General features: G+C 39.5%; 1 protein-coding gene across 5 annotated transcripts in view; it reads right to left on the bottom strand.

The window, feature by feature from the left end:
• Positions 1–13755, bottom strand: part of THRB (thyroid hormone receptor beta) — a 160543-nt gene that overhangs the window by 75930 nt on the left and 70858 nt on the right. Inside the window, exon 1 of one of the 5 annotated variants that reach the window (XM_032688558.1) lies at positions 11614–11663. The exons of the other annotated variants lie outside the window; for them this stretch is intronic. The gene's annotated coding sequence lies outside the window, so the exon portion shown is untranslated. Of the gene's footprint in view, positions 1–11613; positions 11664–13755 lie in introns of those variants that run through there. 5 annotated transcript variants of the gene reach the window in all.

The raw sequence follows: 13755 nt of genomic DNA, 5'->3' as shown, positions 1-13755 counted from the left end.
TGCTATTAATTCATGACAGGAGTTTCCCTTTCATTGCACAGCAGCTTTAATTCTTTATAAGCCTTTAGGAAAGAATCCTATCAAAAAAATATTAGAAATCCAAGTAGATTATAGCTGGATCACATTTTTTTCCCAAATCATGGCCTGCCCTGAAGAACTGGGTAGACTTGCAAATTTTGACCTCTCCTTGTTAAGCCAAGCTGTTTAGCCTGTATGATGAACAACACAATCCTAAATTATAATTGACTCCCTGTTCCCATTCATTTCATGCTGCAGCACTACCCTGTAGCTGTGGTTTGAGAGCACACATCCCGATCAGCTCCCTACGCACATGTCAGAGTTTGGCTGTCAGAAAATGAAAAGTTATGAATTATGGAATTTTTTTTGTTATTACCCATATCCATTTTTTTATTTCCTTTTTTCTCCAATGCAATAAAAATGAATGGAGGTGTGGGAGAGAGGGGAAAGCATTCCTAGAGTTCACTGCAAAGGAAGCTAACAAGCCTAATAACAATGGAGTAGCCCAAATTGAGGGCTTCAAAGCTCAGAGGTGATTTCAAAGCTCTGGGGGACAGAGAAGAAAGACATCTCCAATGCAATTCCCTAAGAAAATAAAGTTATTGGAGTGGCTGTTCACCACTCCACCATCACCTTCCCCCCCTCTGCCCTGTTCTACCTGTTGGATGGTTTTCACTCAGCTCAACAGGGTCAGAAAACATGCAAGTTCTGGCAAGCACCACAGCAAGGTGGGAGCCAGATGTCGGGGAAGAGAAGCCAGCAGTGCCTCCCTCAAACAGGGAGCTGGAAAGTCTGGAAAACTCCCTGGCTGCAACCAGACACCCAGAGGAGGAGCAGGAGGACACTGTGGCGGCACCCAACCTGGAGAGAAGCACAGCACAGCAAGGAGGGAACTGCATGCAGTGCACTGTTTGGTGGTTTTGTGCACAGTTTCTCTCCACATCTGTCAAAAAATCTTTCCTGGTGATGTTAAATTTGTTGCTGATGTCTCATTAGCCAAAGTTTAAAGAAAACTCAGGTTGGGGAACAGGGGTCATGCACCCCCTGGACCTGCAGCCTCTCAGAGAAGGTGAAACACAGGTGCAGAGAGGGACCCTGGGATATCCAGGCACAGCTGAGGGGTGTGGAGCCACCAGCTCCCAGTAGTCAGTGAGCATGTCCTACCCACTGGCTTGGGCAACATCAGGCACCTTACTATGGAACAGTCTGCCAGGATGAAAACAAGGTCATCGGGGAACTGTCTCTTGTGTCTAGCCCAGGCTTACCTAACCCAAGAGGTTTTGAATTGAACTTTTCATTCAGAAAGTTGAAATTTTCCGGTTAAGACTGTGACACTTAACAGAGCTGTAATATATTTTCACATGGTGCTCCTGCACAGCTATAAAGCAATATTGTCACTGAGTATCTGACACTGGAGCAGTAGGTATGGGCTGATGATTTAATATTGAGCTTCATGTCTAAAGAATTTTGGCTGTCTGGTAAAATGGATAGTAGACATAAGCCAAAGTACAGTTATTCACACCCTGGTTTATGGTTTGTTTTTTCTCATGTTATGACATGAGACACAAAGAACACAGCAGAAGGGTTTCTATCTGCTTGAACTGAGAAATGCGGGATTCCTAACATAAGAAGAAAAATTCATGGTGATATTCCCATAAGTATTACAGTGCTTATCTTTTGAAATAACTATTCGAATATATTCATAGATACAGGTATATGTATAGAAGCACAATCAGAAAAAGCTCATGTCTTACTCGATAACAACTGCAACACACTGAAAATGGTTCACTTGCAACAAACTGTATCAAACTACGACATCCTGTTAAGTGACTATATTGCTACAGATTCATATTCATCCAAATAAATTATAAACAAATATGTTAGTACTACTAGAACAGGTGTTTTCCCTAGTTTTATAATAATCATTTTACAGTACAATTCTTAGGGACTAATTTTGGTAAAAACACTTTAAAGCAGCCACATCCACCTTTCCTAAAGACGTTTTTCAAGCAAAATCCAGGTTCCCATTCCCTGGGTTCCAATGCTGGCAGCCAGTTACTTTTCCTGTAACAGGCTGAACAAGATCCCGAATATGAAAACATACCAATCTCTAAGAATATTCAGGTCTAGAAATGCATGTTCCATGAAAACTTTTACTCTAAACTAAACTTCTGCAATTGTATATACATTTTTAAAGAAAGTGAAGGAAAGGTCTGAGTGAATCAAAGTACAGAACTGGAAGTGGAGGGGGAAGGGAAAAGCTTCCACAAATTGAACTATTATGCACTACAGAATTTTGCATAGACCCCACAAACAGGCAGGTTAGAAAACAAAAGAACATGAAAGAGTTAGAAAGAGAAACAATATAGGTTTAAAGAGCCAAGATTAATCATCTCTCTTTCCTTTGAAAAAGAACATTCCAAAAAAGCATCACCAAAATGCAAGTAAGACACCACAATAAAAAGACGTATTATGTACCAACAAATACTTAGTGTTTGAAGAGACATCACAAAAACTGCATCACAGTCTTGAAATAGATATTGAATTCCACAGACAATCCTTAGTTTAACTGGGTACAAAGACAAGTGGTTTACATGTCATTTTCTCTGTTTGGCTCACAAAAACAGGCATTTCCTCAAAATATTTTTTTTTCTTTTTTGCTGCTGGTAAGAAATTCAGAAGAAATAGGATTATGCTCTTTTTGTACATTAATGCATACCTTTGCTACATTAACCTGAAAGAATTTTTTATTCTGTATCTTTGAGCTGCATACACAAATATCAGAGAGGCAAATATCACAGATAAAAATTAACCTGGTTTAGAAACAGACTTTCTGCTATGAAGGACCACAAGGAGAGGTAACTTTTTACTTTGCAAATAAAAAAAAATTAAATACTGAAACACTCTTTGAAATGTTAATATTTAATTCTTTAATAGCATCCTCAGAGACTTCATAACTCTCACCTAATTTGAGGGTAATGGATTACAGCAATTTTTATTGCTGCACTGGACATAATTCTTTTTTTTGTGTGCTTTTATGTTATGCCAAAATTGCCTAAGTGCATATGAGTAAGTTTAGGCGAAGGGGGGGGGAGAGAGGTTGGGGTGTGTGTTGGTTTGTTGGTTTTTTGGGTTTTTTTTAAGAATGTGTATACATTTAAAGGAATTCTTTTGCTTTCTGCTTCAGTTTTTAACAAGCAGAATTTCTGACCATGCACCGTTTCACTATTGTTCCTGTCTGTACCCGCTGCATCTGCTCCACAGAACTTTCCAATTTTATTTTTTTTTCTGTAAAACACATTGTATTCTGTATGCAAACCTTACACAGAACTGAAAACAACTTAATGAAATGTGCTTCACAGCCCATCACAGAGCCCTGCTCTGCATATGAGAAGGTGGCAGTGATCTGACCCCGGCTAGGCTCTGTGTTTGCCTCTCCCTGCCTTGTTCTGGCAGAGGAGAGCCCACCAGAAAACTGCTGGCTTCTCTCTTTTGAAAAGCTCTCTAAGTGCCACATCTTGAAAAGCGTAAGGAGGAAACATACATTTAGAAACACATCCACTGGCTGAAACAAAGCCTGCAAAGCAGCAATGGAGAAAAAAGAAAAAAGAGAACTCACCAAGATACATCCTGATCTAGGGGAACAGTTTTGGTAGCAATTCTCTGCTTCTCTCTTCTTTTCCTTTCTCAGTCCCCCCCACTCCTAATTTCCCCATTTAAGGGAGAAAATAACAAGGCAGAAGACGCCAAGAGACTTTCATGACATAAACAATAAGGCCTTCCTGTGCCAATATTTCCTTTAAAAACACTTGCCAATAAAGCTCCTGGAGGCCAGCAAGAGAAAGAAATGCCGAAACAGCCATGACATGAACTTGGCATATTTTCTGACTCACTCACTTCCCTTGAGACAATCTCTCCAAGAGAATGCTGAAGGATAATGGGAAAAGAAAATTTCTTCCAGCGAAAAGGACTTCAGCTGCCCATGCTATACAAGAAAACTGCCAATTAACTTTATTTCTGTTTACCTACAGCCTTGCTCACACAGCCACCTCTGCTGACGTTTCCTGACTCACACACTCATGTTTGTATATTCATCTTGCAATCCTGGTGTCTGAGAAAGACAAGGAGATTTGTCTCCTCTGAGAATCCTCAACTCCAAATGATTTCTGAACAACAGAGAAAATGATCAATAAACAATAAAGGGCAGCCAAACACTTGGCTACTTCACATATTAAATCCAAATTTCCCTTTTGCTTATCCCTCCTATTTATACTTCATAACTTTTTAGCGCCAGACACACTAGTCTATAAGACACTAAAAATGCTCATATACCTTGAGATGTCTGTAATGAAAGACTGTCAAGATTATTGTGTCTCATCAATCTATCTCATTTTGAGTAATACCATGTTTTCAAAACTAAATGGCATGTTAAGAACCAGAAATTAAAATCTCTTTGAAAATCAGAATCTTATATGCACAAACATGCATTTACTCACTCACTCACTCATTCCTGGGGTATAGCTGTCCCCCACCTGAAGTCCCTCGTGGGCAGGCACATAGGGGTTCAGCTCTCTTCTCTCATCTGTGGCTTCGTCTTCACCTCCAGGGCAGGGGACCCTCCCCAGCAGGCTGGAGCCCAGCTCCTCTGGGAGAGGACAGGCCACTGCTGTACTGATGGCAGGGGGCAACGTGGCTGCTCCTCCACGATGGGGTTGCAGTGGCTCCTGCTTTTCCAAGGGCAGGGGCGGGCAGGCTAAACGTGTCTCCAGCCAGGCTCCGCTCCAGGGCAGCCACCCTGCTGCACTCCTCTCTAACAGCAGACTGGGTAGCAAGCCCCCACCCTATTTCAAGACAGACAAAGTAGAAATTGCTGCTTTGGGGGAGCTGTTTGGTTACCAGTCTCAGTCTTGCAATGCGGAGACGCCACCTCTTCCTTCCACATGTGCCCGATTCAGTGGACCATGCACAGATCCATCCATCCCTCTATGTGAACCCTGCACCCTGTCACTTGTGCTCACTCTCTTTTTCTAAGAAGGCAGTAAACACTGCCAAGTGCTCCTCACTCAGCTCAGGGCTCTTACTGTTGCTGGGGTTTCTTTGGTTTTGCATTCAACTCCTTAGATTAGCATCAGGGTATCACATATCAAAATAACCACTAGCGAGGATTTGCTGGCCTGCTCAGAAGACAGGGCTCACCATACCTAAAGTTTCATAATTTTACTGTAATGTAGTTTGATATCATACATCACTGGCTTCTACTTTCTAATAACTTGCTCGCTGCTTTAGCATTTGGGCTTATGTCACACTCACGAAGCCCCCAGACTCTCCTCTAAGAGCCTGCCTACCCCTGAAGACCCACAGCAATCATACCTAACTCAGTGCCACCAGACTGGACAAATATGGAGGGTTTTTTAAATTTTATTAATTTTTTGGGTAATCCCAGATAGTATGGCTCTTCTGGTAAAATGTATAAATGGTATAGTATGCTATAATGATTACAATCTGCATTAGGAATTATCTACTAGCTCACTATCATGACTGCTGGGCACCTTGTCAAGACACACACACACACACACACACACACACACACACACACACACACTGTATGATTCTTTTTTCTTAACCATCTTTTTCTGCCCACTTGCAAAGCCAACACTGGTTTGTTTTTAGGTTTGTTTTCATCAAAACCCGAGAAAATATGTGTTTTTTTGTAACACCACCAAGGCAAGCCATCTGTGGTTGGCTGGCAAACTCTGAAATTCAGGGCTGGGGCAGAAATATTTAGGAGTCAAAAAAAGCTGACTTGCTCAAGAAATTAAAGCCCTTCTGACAATCTTCCAGAGAGCCCCTGAGGAAAAGGGAGGGAACCAGAGAGACTCAAGGAAAATGGATGGGAGCCCAGCGTTGAGATTCACGCCAGAACGGTTCCTGGCCAAGAAGGAAGGTTGGCAAGTAGACAAATACAGGCTTTCATAGGCAGCATTGTAAACAAGACATTAAAAATATTAATCCATTTAGATTTCAAGCACTGAGATGAGATTTACTTAAGAAGCAGAATTATGCTAGTAATGGCTCCTCAAACATTTCAGCTGAATGTCAAAACTTTTGCTCAACCGTATCAAGTGAAAATACAAGGAGCTGTTGACACTACAATATTCAAACATTCAATCGTATGGCAGGGCTGGAAAAACACAGGGGAAGGCAAAGGAATGCAAAAACTCAAGCCCTCTCAAGGAAACGGCATTCACAAATTATTTTTACCTTTATTTCTACACCAAATTAATAAATTGAAGGGATGAAATGGTTTCTTAAAACCAAACTTCCTTTCAGAAATAATTTCAAATAAAATGTAAGTTACTTCCACCAAAATACTTTCTTTTCAAGTAGAAGCGGTCATTTAGAACAGAATGGCATTCATGTGAAAGAAAGTTTAAGTAAATCTTGAACACCTAGGGCTTTTTCTTGTGCAGTTTCTTCTCGTGTGCAGGAATCGGCATGTTGCCCCTTTTTGGTTTAGAAAACATACACTTATTCTGAACGGTTGAATATTTTAATTTTCTTTTTAAATGTATTGGAAAAGTCATGTCTCAGCAAAGCAAACAGGTGTTCAGGAAAACTGAAGTATGGAAATACATGCTTTTTTGGTGCACGTGGGAAGTGTCATGTGACCTTAAGCCTGACGCCACCAGAAGACTCAGAGATTTTCTTCTACATATTGGTGAGCAGAGTTCACAAGCTCCTCGACCAAGGGGCGTGTCAGGGGAGGCCCACAGGGAAGATCAAGTGCCTTAAGCAACGAGAAAAACATGATCTGCAATAACTATATGGGATTCAGTAACTCAGTCAGGAATTGGAAGATTCCCGTATTGGGTTAAAGGAAAGAGTAATATTTGTTGACTTAATGGGGTTGATCCCGCACAGAAGTCCATGTGCACAGCCTGTGCTCAAGAGAGGTCTTTTTTCCACTCTCAGTAGCACCGACAGTCATTGTAAAACGCCACACACGGAAGAACTGAGGTATCTCCATTCAAAGCACTAAAAGCATTCTAAAGAAAAGGTTCATATTGTCCATTATCTTCAGTCACTTAAAAAAAACCATTAACTTAGTAAAAAGGATAGGATAGAAAGAATCCCATCTTTTGCAACCTAGGATATACTGTACACCCCTCAGAATTATATTTCTGATCAGGTTCCTTAAAAAAGAACAAAAATTAAAAGATTAAAAAAACCAAACCACTAAGATCTTCCTTGTTTGTATCTGTAGCCACTCATAAAATTATCTTAAAATTTCTACAGTATATGAAATGGAAGATCTGATCAAAAGAATACCTCAAAAAAAGTTAAAGAAGGAACTTTGTTCTGCTTAGGAATGAAAAAAATAAAGTTTAAAGAATCCAAAATTTTATAACAGTTCAAACATTTAAATGCAAATTAAAGCAGCAACATATGAATTATAGAAATTCTGTAGCACTCCTAATCTTATGAATCATACCATGAAATTTGCTTTCTGCTCTCTCAATGGAACCAAAATGAAATACTGGCATCTCAGGTATTTTGAAATGATACACAAGCGGCACATTTAATAGCATTAATTTTAATAAGTTAGCATTCTATCTCAGATGCATGTTTCAAAATGTTCTAGCTGAAGGTATTTTTATGAAAGTTATTTGCCTATTACATACCACAACTGGTGCAATTTCACCGTCCAGGGTGGCATTTTCATCCCACGAAAGGAGAAGCCATTAGCAAAACGCTGCTTGGCAAACAGTAGCTCACACACTGAAGCTGCAACATTATCCTGGCTTTCCTACATATTAAGCATAGGACTATGTTCAAAGTAAACATGTGGTCATAATTAAATAATAATTATGACTAACATTTGTGTAACACCATTCATCCAAATAGTTTAAAGCATTAGGTAAATCTGTAAACAAAAGGTCTAATCCTGCACCCTTTACTCACATAATACCATGCAGTTCAAACGGGCTGTGTAGATCTTGTCTACACACAGACCTAATTGTTCTCAATTAACTCCATGTGCTAACACTTATTCCAGTGCTTCTTGTTCCTGTTTAGCTTAATTCTTTCACTGCTTACTACAGGTGAATGTACTGTTTCTACACTCTCACTGATTTAATATCACTTCTACAGACACTTTTGGACACTTTCCTACATGGATCCCACAGGGATTTTAAAATCTTAATGCAGCCTCACCTCTCCCACATACTTCTAATAATACAAATATTCTTTTATAGATGAAGAAGTTCATTTGTTGCTACTATGTTTAAGGGACTGACCATCACATCTGACTTGCAACTGTAAACCCAGGACCTACAGTTTCTATTCTCATACCTTAATCACACAAATAGCCTTCTTCATCCATCATGCTCCAGAGTAAAACCACAGGAAATGGTAAGAAGAGGGGAAAATTCTGCAGTTTCTAAAAATAAAATATATTCAGAAGCAGACATGCCCAAACCACTTTTATGCATCTGCAGTACAAACGTTGTCTGTTACAACCAAATCAGTTAGAACCAAAGTATCTAACTGCTAAAAAAACCCCAAAAAATCAAGAACAACTTGTAGACCTTCCTGACAATTTTGTGTCAGTCTGCCTTGACAGTCAAGCAACTGGACAACATGGGGAAAAATCAGGAATTCTTGAGTCAGATTTCATTTTGGCTCTGCTACAGACAGCTACTTAACTTCTTAACTTCGACTGCAGTATCTGCGAGTCAAGTCAAATCATCTCTTCCACTTACGGATCTTTTGAAATTCATAAAAATCCCTATGGTTCTTTGAAGACAAATACTGTTTACCAGTGCTAGCTGCTATTACCTTTTAGCATTTTTTATCTTTTATCTTAAATTTTGCATAGAAGAAAGTCACTCCCACAACCCACTTGCACCACAATTTAGTGTATTTTCCTTCCAATTTTAATTCTGCTTTGCAAGAGGTATACTCAATTTTAGCTCGTATATGTATTCCATGTAACTTTGGTACACATCAGAAAACTTTTTTTTTTTAGCACCAGACAAAAGCACAAACTGTCATCTCCTACCAAATTGTCAGCAAAGCTCACACTAGCATGGCAGTGAAATAGGGTGGAGTTTTCCCCTTAAAATCTTCAGATGGGTTCAGGCATTTCTCTGATGTGTTCATTCAAAAGAAAAATCCAACAAAACAATAATTGTCTCACCTAAGCACAATGTGGTCGAACCTGAAAAGAATCTGGTGTGACAACAGCAATCCCTACTACAGAAAAAATCCTGCAACTGTTTACATACTGTCAAGGATTTCTCACGAATTTGGAAGAAGCTGCATGGCTGTTAGCTCCTTGTTCACTGATAACACCTACAGCTCTGTACTCTTAATCCTATATATAGATAGGGTTTGTGGACCCTCTATGATTGAATATGTGAATATTAATGGTTTAATCCACTATATGTTAATGGCTTTGTTTTAATAAGCAATTAAAAGGACATGTTATATTGAAGTGCGTTGTCTTTACATGTGAGGATGGGGTTGGAAAGGTTTGCTTCTCTCGTCAGTTGTGCAAGCAGCATTTGTTGGCAGCACACACAGGAAGCAGGCAAGGGAGTTCTTTCGCCCTGTCCAGTCGAAAAACCAGTAGAGGTGCTATGCTGTGTCCTTCCAGGACACCCAGAGCAGTGCTCCTGCTCAACAGCACCTCCACATTTGTTTTTGCAGTGCCTAGGACAGGACTGCAGCAGTATGAGCCAAGCAGACTCTCTCCCTTCCCATGGACCAGATCTTGACAGCTGTGCAGAGACCACAGCTAAACACTGAGCCAAGACAGAGAAACCAACAGCAACTCCATTCAGAACTAGGCTATAGTCTCCTCTGTTCCTTATCTGTTGCTCTTGTTCTCGGGTTAGGCCAAAATGAGCCCATAACCCTGCCGGCAAGAGCACCTCTGGCACTGCTCCACATCTGCATTTATAACAGGGGCAGGCATTACAGGGAAAAGATCCTGTGGGAAAATGAGTGTCATGCTGATGGGCACCACAGAGCTGCCTATAAATATAGAGACTCTCGACACTATCTCTTAGCAAATCTATAATCCTGGAGAATTTGTTCACAGTAAGCTGTAAATCATACCACGCAGGATATAATTCACTGATGCACCACTAAGCACAGCACTGGAACAATTCATGCAAGGCTCTGCAAGGGGTTTCTCGTGGCACTGAATTTTGGCCACAAGGGCTAAGAAACTAAGAAGTGAAAAGGAGCTGTGCGTTAAAGGAAAGCACACAGGACAAACAGGCTTGGTAGTTTGGACTTCCAGAGCTGCTTATGTATGAAAAGCAATTATCAGATTTGACACAATGGCAGGCTAGTCCATGCTTTCAATTCCCTTGCAGTGGTAACTGGCATTTGCTTGGAAAGCTTTTATGTTTAATGCTAGAAATCCAGAATCAACTCTGCCTGAGATACAAGGTATGATAGTCAGAATAGCCAAAAATTTTAGTTAACATTATCATAGGTTATAAACTGCAATATCTCAGGAGTGTTCCTGTTAGGAAAAACAGCAGCTCCAGAGGATAATAACCATTTTGGGCATCTAAGCTGAATACCCATGAGTCACTGTTGGCTGTAAGTGCATCTAGAAAAGATAAGAAAAAACGTTCAGGGGCAGAAAGCAAAGTCAAAACCTTTTCTGAATCTAATTAGGACAATCGAAAGTACAAACTTCAATTTTTCTTTCATTTTAAACCAGTCCCTTTTTACTGCTGTAACTGCCTCTCACTATCACTTCCATCATTTATTTATCACATGACTCACTTATAAACACACTCTGGTACTATCCGAGTTTATCATACCACTGATTTTAAAATTTCACACACTGCTATTTTGGGGCTCTTGCATCCCTGAAGATGTATATTCCAAATCTCTGCAAGCACAACATTAACATCCCAGTAGTAGATTTCTAACATGGAAGCAAATAAAACACACAGTAAATATGCAACTAATATCAAAGCAGTTCTTCAGACCTGACCAAAGTGTTGGTAGCATTTAACACTGAACAATGAACAGGTAGAAGCCACTCTTTTAAGAGAGATGACCTTCCTGAGTGTAAAACACAGGACAGATACTGATGAGATCCTTTTGTTAGTCTAATTTCACTGGCTCTGATAGATTTTCTCTAGGTTGAATAGAAAATGACTACAGAGATTTCTATAGATCTCATATCTGAGCAGAGCAGATTACATACTCTTCTCAACGTAAAGTTTGAAGCCTTCCTTGTTCTGGGGTGCAGCAATCAAGAAAAAAAAAATCCACCAGTGTCTTCAGGCAATTTCTACCTCATTAGGGTGCAGCAGAGGCCATTGTCCATACAGAAATGGCAATTCTTGGCTATTTGTCTTTGAAATGCTGTATATCACGACACCTCAAATTTTCACACAGTGACACATCTGATCAGCCTCTTTTTCACTGTATGAGTATACTTCAACTTGAAGCTAATAATACCTCCATTGAGATATCCCTTTTTTTTAAAATGTACATAATCTAAAAAGAAAACCTGAAAATAAGCCTAAATTTTAAAATAAAATATAAAATGTGATTTCCTACCTTATACCTGCATCACCTTCTAATAAATGCCATGCAGCTGTGGGGGGGCATTTTCAGAAGGGAGGAAAGTCCTAGGAAACAAAATGCTTTTAGTAGAATTCTGAATGGTTTCATTGAGTATTTTTAGCCTGGCCTCTTGAGAAGCTCTGCAAACATTTGCAAAACTCTAAAACAGAGCCAGGGTTATGTCACTATCTTTGGTACAAATAATTTGCTAGGAACTATTTTATTCTGGCACAGGGATATATCAAGAGAGAATGCGTGAACTGGATTGTTTTCTTTTGGATTAATGTTGTTTGTCATCTGAAGGCTGTCTTTATGTGGAAAGAGCAAGGAGCCAAGAAGTACATTTCACCATGCCAAAATTAAAGGGAGGAGCTCAGAAATAGTCTTTTATTACCTAATTAGTTTTATCAAATGACACAGATCAACTAACAGGAGATAACTAATAGGAAAAAGGGCTCTAATGAAAAAGTAAGTTATCAGCTGGATGCTCTCCAGAAAACAATTATCTCTCTAGGTAAACAAGTACTACTGTTGGGAGGTCAGACACAAAACACAATGAATGGAGGTCTTCTCAGGATACCAGCCCTCAGTGGAGTTGAAATGGATGAAAAAAGTAGTGGGATAAACTACACCGAGAAGAAGGGATGACTTGTTATTGAAGAAGCTAGTAACTTTAGATAAAATTATTCCTGGCCTATAGATATTACACCAGCTGGTTGTTTTTTGGTTTTTGGTTTTTTGGTTTTTTTTGAAACACAAATCAAGTACAGCTTTCCAGATTAATATCTCTATTCAAAATGAAAATTAGGACTACAATAAGAACAACCACATTCACCTACACAAGAACAAATTACCAGAGTAAGTTTTTTACAGCTCATGAGGAAAATGGCAGTTCACAGATCTTATTTTATCTTGATTGCCCTCTTAAGACTGGAAAGGATTATCACAAAAAGAAATACATAATTTTAGACGATATTCTGCTTTATCCAGAATAACAAAATGTTGTATCTGGAAAGCCACATGTACTTACGTTTCCTTTCAACTACTTTCACAGTTGCATGAACTAAACTAGTCAAACAATTCAAACTCATGTGGCTCACTTTCAGATTACATCAACTTTTAATTCCTAATATGAACCATATTTTCATGTTTCCCATTATTATTTGCTTATCTAGTATACCCAAAATACAAAAAACTTATCCAATTATTTTAGCTAGTAAAATGACACCAGACACATGTAACAGCAGAAAGACATTTAAGAAGCCTTGCTTAAAAAAAAATATCCAAAAATGAGAATTTAATTGACTAAAGACTTGTGCCCCCCAGCAACTTGAAGAGAAGCAACAGCAATTTTTACAAACGTCCTTTGAAAATTGGGAGTCATGGAACAGGGGAGCTTTATTATGCTATTCATTCTCTTCATCTTCCCCCTCATCCATACTCACTTAATTTGAAAACAGACAGGGCAAAGAATTTATGGGAAAATGCTCTGTCTCTTGGGATTCTGCAGTTCCACCTTTACTGCAGAGCTGTGGGGACCACAGGAAAATTTCATATATACTTACAGTATGCTGTAGCCAGGACTTCTAGATGCAGAACTATGAAAGGAACCTAAAAATCAGTCACTCTAAGTGGAAATACCAACCACTGCCATCTTAGAACTATGTCAAGAGTGGGCATAAGATGTTAACGAGGACTTGGCATGTCCTGGAAAGGGCTGAGTAGCACTGCTGGGAAACAGTGGTCCTGTTAGCATGCCTTTCCCTGCCTGGAAATGCAGAGTTACAGACCAAGTCCTAGTTCAGTTAAAACGTCTTGATGACCCTGCATTCAGCTGAGAGCACCTGCAGCGACAGAGGCTTCATCCTAGACTGCTGCTCATCCAGACTGTCACAACCTTTTCCAAGGGAGTGCTGACATTCCCATCAGCCTGCAAATGGAACAGGTATCACCATTCCTCTGTGTCTCAACAAACTTAGTGGGGTATTGGATTTTGAGGACTCTACAGTAAGATAGTCCAGGAAAAATAAAAGAAAAGAGAAAGAAAGAGCACATTAAAAGAATGCAAATCAGTGAGCTCATGCAGGCACAAATAGAAAGCAGATTTATTTGAGGAATGAAATAACCAGTGGATGA

Source organism: Chiroxiphia lanceolata, chromosome 1 (genome assembly GCF_009829145.1).
Source record: "Chiroxiphia lanceolata isolate bChiLan1 chromosome 1, bChiLan1.pri, whole genome shotgun sequence".
Classification (NCBI taxonomy): Eukaryota; Metazoa; Chordata; class Aves; order Passeriformes; family Pipridae; genus Chiroxiphia; species Chiroxiphia lanceolata.
Note: the sequence above shows the minus strand (reverse complement) of the source record. Positions and strands in the feature narration are given on the sequence as shown.